Source organism: Saccopteryx leptura, chromosome 10 (assembly GCF_036850995.1).
Source record: "Saccopteryx leptura isolate mSacLep1 chromosome 10, mSacLep1_pri_phased_curated, whole genome shotgun sequence".
Lineage (NCBI taxonomy): Eukaryota > Metazoa > Chordata > Mammalia > Chiroptera > Emballonuridae > Saccopteryx > Saccopteryx leptura.
Window position 1 is genome coordinate 19,743,136 of NC_089512.1, and position 14,753 is coordinate 19,757,888.

General features: G+C 44.0%; 1 pseudogene; it reads right to left on the reverse strand.

Annotated features, from left to right (window-relative positions):
- Positions 1-12,594: 12,594 nt before the first annotated feature.
- The window catches only part of LOC136381830 (ATP synthase subunit gamma, mitochondrial pseudogene), a 77,739-nt pseudogene continuing 75,580 nt past the window's right edge, over positions 12,595-14,753 (reverse strand).

Below are 14,753 nucleotides of genomic sequence, written 5' to 3' on the forward strand. Positions count from 1 at the left end.
AAAAGGAGAACACAGGGTCAGCTTATGTGTGTGAACTTTCCAGAAGTTTATTTTGCCCTGAGGATTTATAAAGAAAGAAATACATTTACTCTTTCACTTAAGACATTGAGAATATTTGGGCTTAGAGTGTAAAGTCAATCAAAGGTAGCTTTTCAGTCATTAAGATTTGGTACTGGAGAGATGCTGAGTTGAGAGAGGACGTGGTGAACACTAGCCCTGTAAGTAAACAGGGAGGCAGATGTTCATGTTGTACCCCTGGATAACGTATCTCCCAAACTGGAGAAAATGATCTCCTGCGGGATAACAAACCACTGGGAAGTAAGATCTCACCTCCAAGGTAATGTTCTAGAGATGAGCCAGTGCTTTGCTGGACGGAGGAGTAAAAGGTGGCTAAAGTCTAGCTGGAGTGTGGGACCATGACCATGACCTTTTCCTGGTTCCGATGATGCTTTGAGACTCGAGTTGACCCCCTTGGCATATAATCATTCCTTAGTAAATACTTATTAAATGAATACATATAAAAGGGAATACCTATCATCAACCATAATGATTCCCAGGGAGAACAGCTAGACTGTGAGGATGTGCTGGCCTGGACACAAGGGTGGAGCAGCAGTGGGGGGAAGGACATCTTGTGCCTCTTACTATTGTCCTCTTTGTCCACTGCTCCCAGTGAATTGGCATCTTCTCTTTTAGTAACCTGAATGCTTAATTTGAACTGTCCCCCTGGGTGGTGACTTCATTAGCTAAATTTAGGAGTCCTGAAACAGCTCCTCTATTCTTTACCCTGTTATTCTACAAATCCTTGCTATTCAAAGTATGGTCCATAGACCAGCAGAATCAGCCTGAGAGCTTGTTGGAAGTGCAGAATCTTAGACCTGGACCCAGACCCACTAAATCAGAACCTGTGTTTGACTAAGATTCCCAGGTGTGATTCATGCAAATGAAAATTTGAGAGAAACTGCTATAAATGATTATAATGACAATTGCTTTTTATAAGTAATAAGACTATAAGAGAAAGGAAAAACTATGTAAATAAGTAATTGTTCACATCTCTGAGCTAGAAAAGGAAGTCTTATGTGAAAAGATGGCGCAGAGACCTCACCCCCCTCCACCTAGGGAACCAGTTATTGGCACCTCTTTCTTTGAGGTGAGATGTCCCCATTGGACATGACGTTCATAATGTTGACCACATCAGAAAGAGAGCTGGACCGTGTCTTTATGATGACATTATGGTAAGAGAAGGATTTACTCTTTACCTGATTTTATATCCACTACTGCACAGCTGTTATTTTTGAAAAGGTTACAGAGAAATCTAATAGTCTCTTTCTTAGGAAGAATTAAAGGCTCCTTATATATTAAGAAATAGATTTTATTTGGAACCCATTTTACGATCAGAACATTTCCTTAACTGAATAATTTCTTGCTCACCTGAGACAAGAACTATTCCAGTACCAGGTGTCTTATTGTAGGAATTTATAAATGCTCATTATGGATTCATGAAGTCCTATACTTTGCAGAGTGGTGGTTCTCAAACATAAACATGTATCCCAGTCATCAGCAGAGCTCATGAAAAGTCAGGTTACTGGGCTCCATCCCCAAAATCTCTGATTTAGTAAGTCAAGTGAGGCCCAAGAATGGTCATTTCTAACAATTCCCAGGTGGTAATGATGTCGCTGGTCCCCGCTATAACTTCAGAACCACGACCATCAAGGAAGTTCTTAAATAGCTCTGATCAGGCAGTTCAGTTGGTTAGATTATCATTCCGATGCACCAACACTGTGGGTTCTATCCCCCGTAAAGGCACATATGAGAATCAACCAATGAATGCATAAATAGGCGGAACAACAAATCAATGTTGTTGTTTTTTTTCTTTTTAATTTTTTTACAGGGACAGAGGGAGAGTCAGATAGAGGGATAGATAGGGACAGACAGACAGGAACGGAGAGAGATGAGAAGCATCAATCATCAGTTTTTCATTGTGACACCGTAGTTGTTCATTGATTGCTTTCTCATATGTGCCATGACCGTGGGCCTTCAGCAGACTGAGTAACCCCCCGCTCGAGCCAGTGACCTTGGGTCCATGCTAGTGAGCTTTTCTTTTTTGCTCAAGCCAGATGAGCCCGCGCTCAAGCTGGCAACCCCAGGGTCTCGAACCTGGGTCCTTCCTCATCCCAGTCCGATGCTCTATCCACTGCGCCACCTCCTGGTCAGGCCAAATCAATGTTTTTCTCTATCTCTTTCTCTCTCTAACAAACTTCTTTAAGACCTTTAAAAAAATATTGGACCCCTCTCATTAAAGTGGGTTAACTCTGTCTAGCCCAAGAGCCAGCTTTATTCAAGCTTTGACTTGATTTCATTTTAGATCGTTACGTTACTGCTGGTTACTTTTACCCTTTTTGAGAGTAGTACATTTATTAAAGCTGGGGTCAGTGAAACAAGGAAGAGCTTAGAATAGAAGAAGCCACAGGAGAGAACCTAGGCGGGGCTGCTTTGGCTCTCTAGAAATGTAACAGGACAGAAACGAGCCTGGGCAGGGCTGCTTTCGCTCATTGGGGAGTCAGAAAGAGGGGGCCTTGGTACAGGTTCCGGGTCAGCCCAGGGTGAGCTGCCACTGCTCCCCGCTCCCCGGTTGCGAGTCTTGTGGGGACCCTCCGAGTTTAGGAGATGCACGCCTGAAAGGGAAGAAAGGTGGCAATGGTGGTGTGCTTCTGGCAGCTGGCATGGAGAGAGTGCCCTGGCTCCTTTGTCTTGAGGGTTTTAAAGGCTGGGTGTTGAGGGGAACTCTGAGGGGAGGATCCTAATAGAATATTCATCAGCTTTATGCTGATATGCCAGAATGGGATTTTTTTCCCTGACTTCATCTATCCTACACCAGTGGCTCTAATTGGATTTCTGTTATTTATCACCCTAAGTGGAGTGATTTAAGCTATTTATTCTCTGGGTGGGGAGAAGAAGTGTAAATTATTTACTCTTACGTGTCTTTGGTAAGGGAAGATAGGATTTTGCAATTTACTAGGCAGCTGTAAACTGGTTAATGCTAGAGCCCAGGAATCAGATTTCTCTTGGGAGCAAATCTGATAGAGACTAAAAATTATCCCTCAAAATCTTTCCTTCCTTAGTCTATAGAAGTAGAAGGCCCAATACTTAACTGGGCACATGGCTTCCCAGAACAGAGACTATGTTTTTTAGCCTTCTTGCACCTAGATGGTGACTAAGTTGTAATCAGTTAGAAGTAGGCAGAAATGATATGTACAATTTTGGGGTCATGCCCTTAAAAGGGAAAGAACAGCTTCCATTCTCCTTTCTCCATTTTGCTGCTATGAATGTGGATGTGGTGGGTACCATCTTGGAGCAAGGGGAAAAGCCAGCCAAATATGCTTGAGTAAGAAGATACAAGAAACCTGCATGCCTGACTTAATGGAGCTATCATGCCACCCTGACCTGCTGGTTACTGTTAGGCTAGAAGTAATCACCTTTCTTATTGAGACCACTGTTATTTTGAGTCTATAACTCAGAAACCCAACTGCAAGTCTAATGCCAGTGAATATTCTGATTACTCTATTTACTGGAGAGACCCTCTGAAGATTTTTTATGATACAAAATTATGAAAGAGGATGAGTAGGGAGAACTTCTTTGTTGGGTTTTCATTTTCATGTGCTCAGAAGGCAAAAGTACTTACCAACTTTAAAAAAATAATTATGAAAAAGAATAAGATGAATCTGTAAGAAAACAAGGTCTTAAGAAGCTTAATGTTAATCCAGATTGGCCCTGGCCCATTGGCTCAGAGGATAAATCATTGGCCTGGTGTGTGGATGTTCTGGGTTTGATCCCTGGTCAGGGTACACATGAGAAGTGACCATCTACTTCTTTTCCCCTCCCTCTCCCTCTTTTCTCTCTCTTCCCCTTCTGCAGCTAGTGGCTTGATTAGTCCAAGCCTTGGCCCCAGGTGGGGGTTGCTGGGTGGATTCTGGTTGGAGCGCATGCAGGAGTTTGTCTCTCTATCTCCCCTCCTCTAACTTAAAAAAAAAAAGTTAATCTAGTTAAAAATTCACAGAAATCAGATCTGAGCACACTGTGTCTATTATCAATATTCTTTTTAGGACAAAAGCAATGCTCATTAGGTAAACCTACAAAACTATCAGATGAGGGAAATATAGTCTCAGTGTACCTTGATTTGAGGGAGAAATTTGAAATAAAGTCTTCAATGATAGCTTTGTAGATAAAATAGAAGAATGAGGGTTGGAGTTCACTATGGTTAGACAGAATTGTGTCTGACTGATCAACTATATTTTGAACGTAAAATTTGTAATTGAAAATCAATGATTCCATTTCAACTAAATGTATCATTCAAGTTATATATGACTGTAAATCATAGACAACCCAACTAATAGTGGTTTAAGCAACAAAGACAGTTATTTCTCATAACAAGAACTCTATAGATAGGCATAACAGGCTGGTTCAGAAGTTCCTCCATTTTTATTATATTGACTTTGCCTGTGCAATTGTTACCTCTTGGTGACAAGATGGCTGCTATGGCTCCAGGCACACAATCACATTTAAAGATAGAAGCAATGTTGTAATCAGTGTTAAGAGAGCACATCTTAGGTTGACTTTGCTTCTTTCAAGACAGGAGCAAAATGTTTCCCCACATTCTTTTCTCTTTGTAAATGTCCCTCATGTCTCACTAGCCACAAGGGAAGCTGATAAATTGGGTTTCTGGCTTTACAAAATTTCTATAAAGAAAGAGCAAGGAATAGGAAAGTTGGGAGAAATAGCTATTGGATAAGTTGAACAATTGTGCCTGTCACATTGAGAGAGAGTCCCTTAGGGATATTTGTAGGGCTTTGTGGTGCTAGCATAAGATCATTTATAAACAATTTGGAAAAAGGCATAAATGTCATGACTATAGTATTTTCAAATGACACCTGGTAAGGACAGTTAATATCTTGGATAATAGAATTTGATGTCAAAAATTCTATTTTAGCCCTGGCTATTTGGCTCAGTGGATAGAGCATTGATTGGATGTATGGATGTCCCAGGTTCAATACCTGGTCAGGCCACACAGGAGAAGCGACCATCTGCTTCTTTCCCTCTCCTTCTCCCCCTCCCACAGCCAGTAGTTGGATTTGTTTGGTTGGTCAGAGCATCAGCCTCAGGCACTAAAAATAGCTTAGTTGATTCGAGCATCAGCCCCAAACAATGGTGGATGGATTTGGATGGATCCCTGTCGGGGCACATGTGGGAGTCTGTATCACTGTCTCCCCTCCTCTCACTTAATACACACACACACACATACACACACATATATACACACACACACATATATATATTATAAAAAAATATATATATTTTTTCTTCAAAGATAAAATCTTTACCTATAGATGAAACACAAATTACCTGAGCACAGAGTATACCTGGCTTGACATCGGCTATGTGAAAAAGCCATTGAGATTAAAGTTGGTTACTAGTTCCACTATAAGTATAAATAACTGAGAGAGAGTATATGACTAAATTCGCAGAAATAAAAATACACAAATTGTGAGTAGCTTAGCTACAGATAATCTTTCTCCCTTTTAATGTGATTTTTATCTCTATTTCTATTATTCATTCATTCATTCATTCATTCATTCAGGATACCTTCACTGAGTATATCCTATGTGAAGGACATAGTGTTATATGCACCGGAGAAATACCGATGCAAAAGATAGAAAACAACTAAATAATAGAGTAGCTATTTAATCAGAAAATGTGATACATCCTACAAAAATAAAAAGTCAAGGGGACCATGAAAATGAACACGTGGAGGTTTGGACTTGGTGCTGGAGACTGCAGGAGGACTTCTTGGAGGAAGTGGTAATTCTGCTGAGACGGAGAGGCTGAAAAGCCGCTGAATAGATTCACAGGGAGGAAGCAGGTACCGGCAGCGCACACCGCACCTTTGACGGTGCAGCGGGGCGAGCTGGAGGAAGTGAAAGCCCTTCGTGGTTTTCAGAGCGGAACTGGGAGGGGTCGTGAGAGGCAGGAAGGTATCTGAAGGTGTAGAATTGTGGAAAGACAGAATTTTACAACTTTGTAGGCCACGGCGAGGTTGTCAATCTTTATTCGAAAAGCATTAGAATGCATTGCTCTGCCCTGTGGAAAGATGGCTCCCCGCTGATGTGTACAGAACGAACTGGAGGGGGCAAAATGGACGCAGAGAAACTGGTCAATAAGACAGAGACGCTGGCAGCTTGGCTGCTGGCAGGAGAGAGGAGAGAGATACTGAGGAGGTGGAGATGGATTCGAGGTGGGGCGAGGCAGAGGGAGGTTTCCAGCCTGATTTCTCGTGTTCTGACTTCTGAAATGGAGCCCATGGATGTGCGTTCACCCAGGACGTTGGAGGAAGCAGGGCTGGAGGATCGGGTGCAGGTCAGGGAGGGGATGTGCGTTCACCGAGGACGTTGGAGGAAGCAGGGCTGGAGGGTCGGGTGCAGGTCAGGGAGGGGATGTGCGTTCACCGAGGACGTTGGAGGAAGCAGGGCTGGAGGATCGGGTGCAGGTCAGGGAGGGGATGTGCGTTCACCGAGGACGTTGGAGGAAGCAGGGCTGGAGGGTCGGGCGGAGGTCAGGGAGGGGATGTGCGTTCACCGAGGACGTTGGAGGAAGCAGGGCTGGAGGGTCGGGCGGAGGTCAGGGAGGGGATGTGCGTTCACCGAGGACGTTGGAGGAAGCAGGGCTGGAGGATCGGGTGCAGGTCAGGGAGGGGATGTGCGTTCACCGAGGACGTTGGAGGAAGCAGGGCTGGAGGGTCGGGCGGAGGTCAGGGAGGGGATGTGCGTTCACCGAGGACGTTGGAGGAAGCAGGGCTGGAGGATCGGGCGGAGGTCAGGGAGGGGATGTGCGTTCACCGAGGACGTTGGAGGAAGCAGGGCTGGAGGGTCGGGTGGAGGTCAGGGAGGGGATGTGCGTTCACCGAGGACGTTGGAGGAAGCAGGGCTGGAGGGTCGGGCGGAGGTCAGGGAGGGACACACTGAGTTGGAGGTGCCTGTGAGACCTCTGAGGGGCTCTGTCCACCCGCATCTGGATGGATGGGCCGGGGGCTCTGCAGAAAGGTCTGGATGGAGGTCAAAGGTGCGGTCCTCTGTGCAGAGATGGTGAGGAACGAAGGCATGGGTGAGGTTGTTGAGGAAGAGAGTGATAGATACGTGAATTCCAAACTGCCCTCTTGCTGTTCCGCTTATCTGTCAGACCTCACCCTTACTGGACTATCGCCCCTGAGACAAAGGAATTCCAAAAAGTTGACAACCCCCCCAAGGAGGGGCTCCGGACATACCAGGACTTTTGATTCAACACTCACATGCTCGAAGCCCCCCAAGGAGGAGCATTCCGGACATACCAGGACTTTTGCCTCAGTATCCCCTCAGGCTCTCCCAAACACTATATAACTGGCCCCTAGTCTGTAACTGGTGCTCTTCTCCCCCAGGAGAAGAGCCCGGCAGGGTTCCTTTCTTCCTTTCAATAAAGCCTGTTACTCTGGTCTTTCGGACTCCCATGGATTCCAACAGAGAGCACATTGGAGAGAGGAAAAGCAGGCCTCGGACCAAGCCTTTGGAGCCATCATTTGAGTTTGAGATGAGGAGGAAGATCTGGCAGGGTGCCCTGAGGAGTGGGATGTTGGGAGGTGGAGGAGACCAGGAGAGGCTGGCATTGCAGAGGCCAGAAGAAGGGTACCGCATGGGAATGAGCAGACTGTAGGATGTGTGTTTCACCCACATGACGACTGGGCGACTGGAAGGTTCCTTACCTGCCCCTCATCTGAAATTGAAATGCATTCTCCCAAATCGGGTATACATAATAAATAATACTTAAAATTCCCTATTCTGAACACATAAATTGTGTGAGTTTAACCTTTGATCCATCTCGACCTGTATTACTTCCGGTGGTTATGTTTTTCCCCTTTGTGAACCCATAGCCCAGAATAGTAAACAAGTTTCCAAACCCTCAGCTCTGGAAGTTTGCATTTCAAAAACACTCTTCAGGGGCTGGCTGGGCTGCTGAGGCTGCTGTGATGGGTTTGCAGTCAATCTTGGCTTTTCACTTCCTCTAGCAGGAAAACAGCTGTGCAGCTCGCTAAATGAGGATGGGGTACTGTCCTGGAGTTGGCCCTAGTCCGCCCCGCATTTCAAAGCAGATTAGAAGACACTTTGAACAAGCCCTTGCTGCACATCAGGTGTCCTTCCCAATGCCTTAGGTGGAACTAGAAATGAGTTCCATGAATTGTTAATGCCGATCCGATCCGAAACAGGGCTTTCAATAATTCCTGCCCTCATCTCCTCTCCGGCTGAAACTCACATTCCAAAGGAGGGCAAGAGGCAGTCCTCACAGAGCGGGCCCCAGCAGTGGTCGCTGATAAATTAGACAGATGAGGCATTCCGGGGCAAAATGCAAGTTAGTTTGGTTATTTTTTTAGTATACTGATTTTCCATTCTGAGTGAATATATATAAATCTCCCCCGCTCTACTTTGCTGACCCTTTCCCTCTTGCTGACAGCTGGGGGTGGTTTCTTATGAAGCATGTCGTGTGGGGTCCCTAACATTTGTAGTTGCTGTGGTCAAATGAGAGCTTTGGTTGAATGGAGTAGAATTTGGTGTCTGAAAGCACTTTAAACACATGCACATACAACTACAGCTTACTAGACTTTTTATTTTTAACTTGAATATATGCGTTGCATCTGCTGACTTCCCGTAAATTCTGCCCCCACCCTCCCCATCTCCTCTGGCATGCTCTTTCTTCCCTTGGCTGTCCACTGCCCCTTCCTAGCCGAGTGAATTCTCCAGGCACAGTCACACCTGGCAGTAAAAGAAGGAATGATCAACTGCCACTAAGAACTATTCCCCAATGATATTTGCAATACTGAAGTTTCCGTATCATGTCAGGGAGCGAAATGAAGGGACTCCTGGCAGGAAGAAGTTTTTCGTTCCAATCTGGAAAAAAAAATACACAACAACAACAACAACAACATATAAATATAGATTATCCAGTAAAGGATTAGAAAAAAGCTGGATAATGAGGCTTTTTCAATATTATCAGCACGGAAATCCAAAGTCAGATGATTTAGAAGGACCTTCTGGGGTCATTTAGTTCAATCCCTTGCCTGTAGGCAGGATGGAACCTGAATTCTTTTAGACAGGTGGTTGTCTAGATCTAATTTGAAATGGCCCGTGGGGAAAAATTTTTCACAGCTTTTCTTGGTAACCAATACTAGTCCATAATAATAGTGATGGAAATGAGGATGATTTACTCGGAGATGTCTGACTATATAATGGTCAATTAATGCAGACACTATGGACAGGACAGGACTGGACTGTTGTTCCACATCTTAAGGCAAAACTTAAGTATTTGCCTCTTCCTCAGAACAATTTTATAAATCAGTGCATATAAGTACAACATTGATTTTCCCGTAACTTACATAATCATTCTTCTTGCTGGATATTTAAATAATTTCCAATGTTTCTCTAAGTTTCTCCCCCTTTTCTAACTCTTACGTATTAGTTTCATTTTACAACCTTGACAGTCCAAAGTCTCTTCCTTGCTCCTAACTGGTCCTCTTGCTGTATTTTAAATTAGTTTCTTTTTGTTTTGGCTTTAGGGGAAAAGAGGTTGTCTGGCTCCTTTCTGCTCTGTGCTATCTTTCATAAACTAAGAAATTGTTATTTCAGTTCTGTGTAAAGTTTACTATTTACTACATACTCAATATGATTGATATTATCAATGGACATCACAACAAAAACTTAAGACAAAGCTGCTCAAGATCTTACCACATCAATGGCTCAAACATTTCATTTTTAAGGGCTCCTTTCTAGTGCTTGTCCATATGTAAATATAGTTTGTTACATAATTTTTACTAGATATTACCTTAATGTTAGTTTTTTTTTGTTTGTTTTTTTTAGTGAGAGGAAGGGAGGCAGAGATAGACTCCCACATGTGCCCTGAATAGGGTCCACGCAGCAAGCCCACTAGGGGACGATGCTCTGCCCCTCTGAGACGTTGCTCCATTGCTCAGCAACCAAGCTCTTCTTAGTGCCTATGGTGGAGGCCATGGAGCCATCCTCAGCACCCAGCGCCAACTCACTCCAATCTAGCCTTGGCTGTAGGAGGGGAAGAGAAGAGAAAGAGAGAACAAGAGAGAAAGAGAGAGAAGCGAGAGGAGGAGATGGGTGTTTCTCCTGTGTGCCCTGGCCAGGAATCAAATCCAGGACATCCACACACCAGACTGACACTCTAACACTGAGCAAACTGGCCAGGGCCAATGTTAGGTTTTTTTTTTTGTGGTTTTTTTTTTTTTTTTTTTTTTTTTATAAATGTAACACTATATGTTAAATATTTGCCTCTTCCTCAGAACAATTTTATAAATCAGTGCATATAAGTACAACATTGGTTTTCCCGTAACTTACATAGTCATTCTTCTTGTTGGACATTTAAATAATCTCCAATTTTTAAAAACAGCATAAAGAAATTGGTGTCAGGACAACTCTCTAGTAACCCTAGAAGTTGGCAGCCGAAAAGAGAGGTGCAAAGCACAGAGGGGGCTCTGGAGTCTCACTAACGTTCAGGTTCCAAGACATGCTGAAGCCCAGATCCTTCCCTCAAAGCATTTGAAGTAAATCTCACTAAATGAGTTGACAACAAGGCTCAAGCTCAGCTCAGCCATAGATTAAATCGACTCACTCCTGTCCTCCTTCCCTACCCCCCCAACTGTACCCTGGCAGTGTGACAGAGGAGTGGGCACACTCTTTTCAAAGGTAAATATGATTGACCTCAGTCTCTACTGTTCCTTTGCGTATAATTTTTAAAAAATCTATAGATATGACCTATATAAACCAGAGAAAGAACAGTCTCTGGAGTTGACCCACATATGACACAGAGGTTGGCATTAGCAGACAGGAACTTATAAATAGCTATTATAAATATGTTAAAGAATCTAGTGGAAAAAATGAGGGCTATGCATAAATACATATAGAATCTCAGCAAAAAAGAGAAGAAAAATGTTAAAAGGAATCAAATAGAAATGCTAGAACTGAAAGGTATCTATCTAAATTATTATAATTGGATTATTATAATTATTATAATTTGGATAGTTGAACTGATAGACCTAAGCACAGAAAAGGATCAGTGGACATGGAAACAGGTTAATAAAGATTCTATTGTACAAGCTGAAAACAAAGGGAAAATAAGGAATGGAAAACCAAATAGAACATCTGAGACCTTTGGGAGTCTTAGAGAGGAGAGTGATAATGGAGTGGAAGAAATATTTGAAGAGCTAATGACCTTGAATTTCCTCAAGTTGATGAACTATAACAACCCACAGGTCCAAGAATTTCAATGAGCCCCAAGCTGGATAAATTCAAAATAAACCATAGGCAAACATAGTCAACTTTCAAAAAACAAAGATAAAAAGAACTTGGAAAATTAGCTGAAGAAAAAGATATATTACTTATAGAGTAAAGGCAGATTTCTCCCCAGAAATAATATATATATCTATATACACATATATTCTTTAAAGGTTATTGGTCATTTAAAATAGTAATAAAATGTAATATGGGATAATGTGTCAAAGTAACTTATATGACAATAAGAGCACTAAGACTAGGAGAAGGTTAAATGCAATTAGAGTGTAGGGTTTTTAATTATTCATAAGGTACCTTACTGTTGATAGCCAAAGAAAATTCTTGCAAGGCTTTTTTTTTTATTTCCAATTCACACATACACATATGGACATTCTCATAGTGACCAAAATCCCTGGCACTTTCGCAGGCAGAATTATGACTCTAGGGCAGGGGTCCCCAAACTTTTTATACAGGGGGCCAGTTCACTGTCCCTCAGATCATTGGAGGGCCGGACTATAAAAAAAAAAATATGAACAAATCCCTATGCACACTGCACATATCTTATTTTAAAGTAAAAAACCAAAATGGGAACAAATACAATATTTAAAATAAAGAACAAGTAAATTTAAATCAACAAACTGACCAGTATTTCAATGGGAACTATGCTCCTCTCACTGTCCACCAATGAAAGAGGTGCCCCTTCAGGAAGTGCGGGAAGTGTGGCGGGCTGGATAAATGGCCTCAGGGGGCCGCATGAGGCCTGTGGGCCGTAGTTTGGGGACCCCTACTCTAGGGTTATGAAAACAAGTACAGGAATGTTGGCTCATTTATAGCAGAGTTCTGGGTTGCTCAGCAATCCTGGAAGGGGTAACATGTGTAAAGAAGTGGATACTCATCTCTCTTTCCTCACTGCCAGTAGGGGTCTGTCCCCTCAGCCACGAAGAGGCTACCACTTCTCCCAGTCACCATGATTTATTGGTGGGCTATGATGCAGAAAATATGAAAAACCTCTGTTCTGTCATTTTGCTCCCTTGCCCTCCCTGTATCCCTCCCACTGCTGGTCTGTTCTTGTTGTCAGGCACTGGCATATATATTTTTTTCTTATCATAAGTTGTGTATTGTGAGATAATTTACAAATATCTTGCTGTCTTTAGTAATTTAAATAACGGACCAATAATTTCTTCTGACCAGCACAGCAGTAAGCTAAAAACAAAATCAACTGGCTGAATTTTCCTGCTTTACCTCTTGTCGAAGGATGACACTTGATTTTCATTCATCCAGAACCGCAGCACTGGAGATGATTTTAATCAACTCCTTTGTGATGACAGCCTGGCGGGTGCGGTTGAAGGTCAAAGTTAATTTGTCGATCATCTCAGAAGCATTCTTGCTCTCATTGTCTGCGGCCATCATCCTGACACTTTGCTTGCTCGTGGTGGATTCTTTCAGAGAATAGTAGCTGATGTTGGCCAGACTGTATACCTGGTAATTCCGCCGCACGTCAGCATCAATGTCATCGTGGATACTCACACTCTTAGCACTTGCAATGGCATTAAGAGAAAAGACGGGTTTTTTTTCCCTGTCTTATAAGAGATGACATATGTGAATTGATTAAAAACAATGGATCTTTCATCAAATTCATACCCAACATTTAGTAATTTCATGGCAATAACTGACACATCTCCAAAAGTAGAGGGTTTCCTTCTCACTCTTTTGAATGTCACCAGAAACTGGTCCTAATGAGTCCTATGACATATAGCCCTAATTTTACCACCAATTCCAACAACTTCTTTCCTGGTTGCTGTGAGTGTAGCCACCTCACCTTATATCTGTTTAGCACCTGAGTAATGGCTAGCACCACAAAGCCCTCTGTCTGAGGGCACACTTACAAGAAGGTGTTCTTTTTTTTTTGTTTTTGTATTTTTCTGAAGTTGGAAATGGGGAGGCAGTCAGACAGACTCTTGCATGCGCCCAACTGGGATCCACCTGGCATGCCCACCAGGGGGAGATGCTCTGCCCATCTGGGGCATTGCTCTGTTGCAACCAGAGCCATTCTAGTGCCTGAGGCAGAGGCCATAGAGCCATCCTCAACGCCCGGGCCAACTTTGCTCCAATGGAGCCTTGGCTGCGGGAGGGGAAGAGAGAGACAGAGAGGAAGGAGAGGAGGAGGGGTGGAGAAGCAGATGGGCGCTTCTCCTGTGTGCCCTGGCTGGGAATCAAACCCGGGACTCCTGCACGCCAGGCCGACGCTCTACCACTGGGCAAACCAGCCAGGGCTGAGGTGTTCTTTTTAATTGGGACAATACTCCAACTGAGCTACTCAGCCAGGACCAAAGTTGCCATATTACAAACTTGGAACCATTGCAGCTACACAGCCCAGGCTGAGACCCCAACAACACGTGCCCAAGAACACATGGTGGGACTGGCCCTGCTGAAGGGCAGTTGGACAGGCCTCACTGATATGTTGGCTTATGTTCTGAATGGAGGATTCTATGGGGACCCTGTCGGCTGTTGGGCCCTGACAACCTGAGGCTGTTCTGATAGCCACAGAATGTTACTGCAGGCCATCCTGGAAATGCTATGTAGGATGAGGACCCTACTTGGAGGTGTGAGTCCTGGTCCAGCTCTGGGTGATGTTACCTGCTACTTGGGAGATGGTGATATAGGCTTTCTCATAGATAAAGTCAACTTTTAAATGTAGGGAGAAAGAGCTTGGCATAACTCATTCTGCCCCAGATTTTTTTTTTTTGTATTTTTTTTTCTGAAGTTGGAAATGGGGAGGCAGTCAGTCAGACTCCCGCATGCACCCGACTGGGATCCACCCGGCACGCCCACCAGGGGGCGATGCTCTGCCCATCTGGGGCGTTGCTCTGTTGCAACCAGAGCCACTCTAGCGCCTGAGGCAGAGGCCATAGCGCCATCCTCAGCACCCGGGCCAACTTTGCTCCAATGGAGCATTGGCTGCGGGAGGGGAAGAGAGAGACAGAGAGGAAGGAGAGGGGGAGGGGTGGAGAAGCAGATGGGCGCTTCTCCTGTGTGCCCTGGCTGGGAATTGAACCCGGGACTCCTGCACGTCAGGCCGACGCTCTACCACTGAGCCAACTGGCCAGGGCCTCTGCCCCAGATTTTTAAAAAATAAAATGTCTGAGCTCAGGAATATGAAGCGTCCTTTTTGGAAGGGGCCAGCCTTGAGACCAAAGTATTAGAAATGCTGAGTCTGGAGGCAAACAGTAATAATAAAAAAAAACACACCAAACTTCTATGAAGTTCCTTCTTGAGGGTCAGATAGACTTGTCAGGAAAAGAATGGAGGAAAGAAGAATCTAAATGTCCAGATGAGCATCGCAAAGAAGCTCAGTCACTGGCAGATGAGTCAGAAGCCATTCAATCC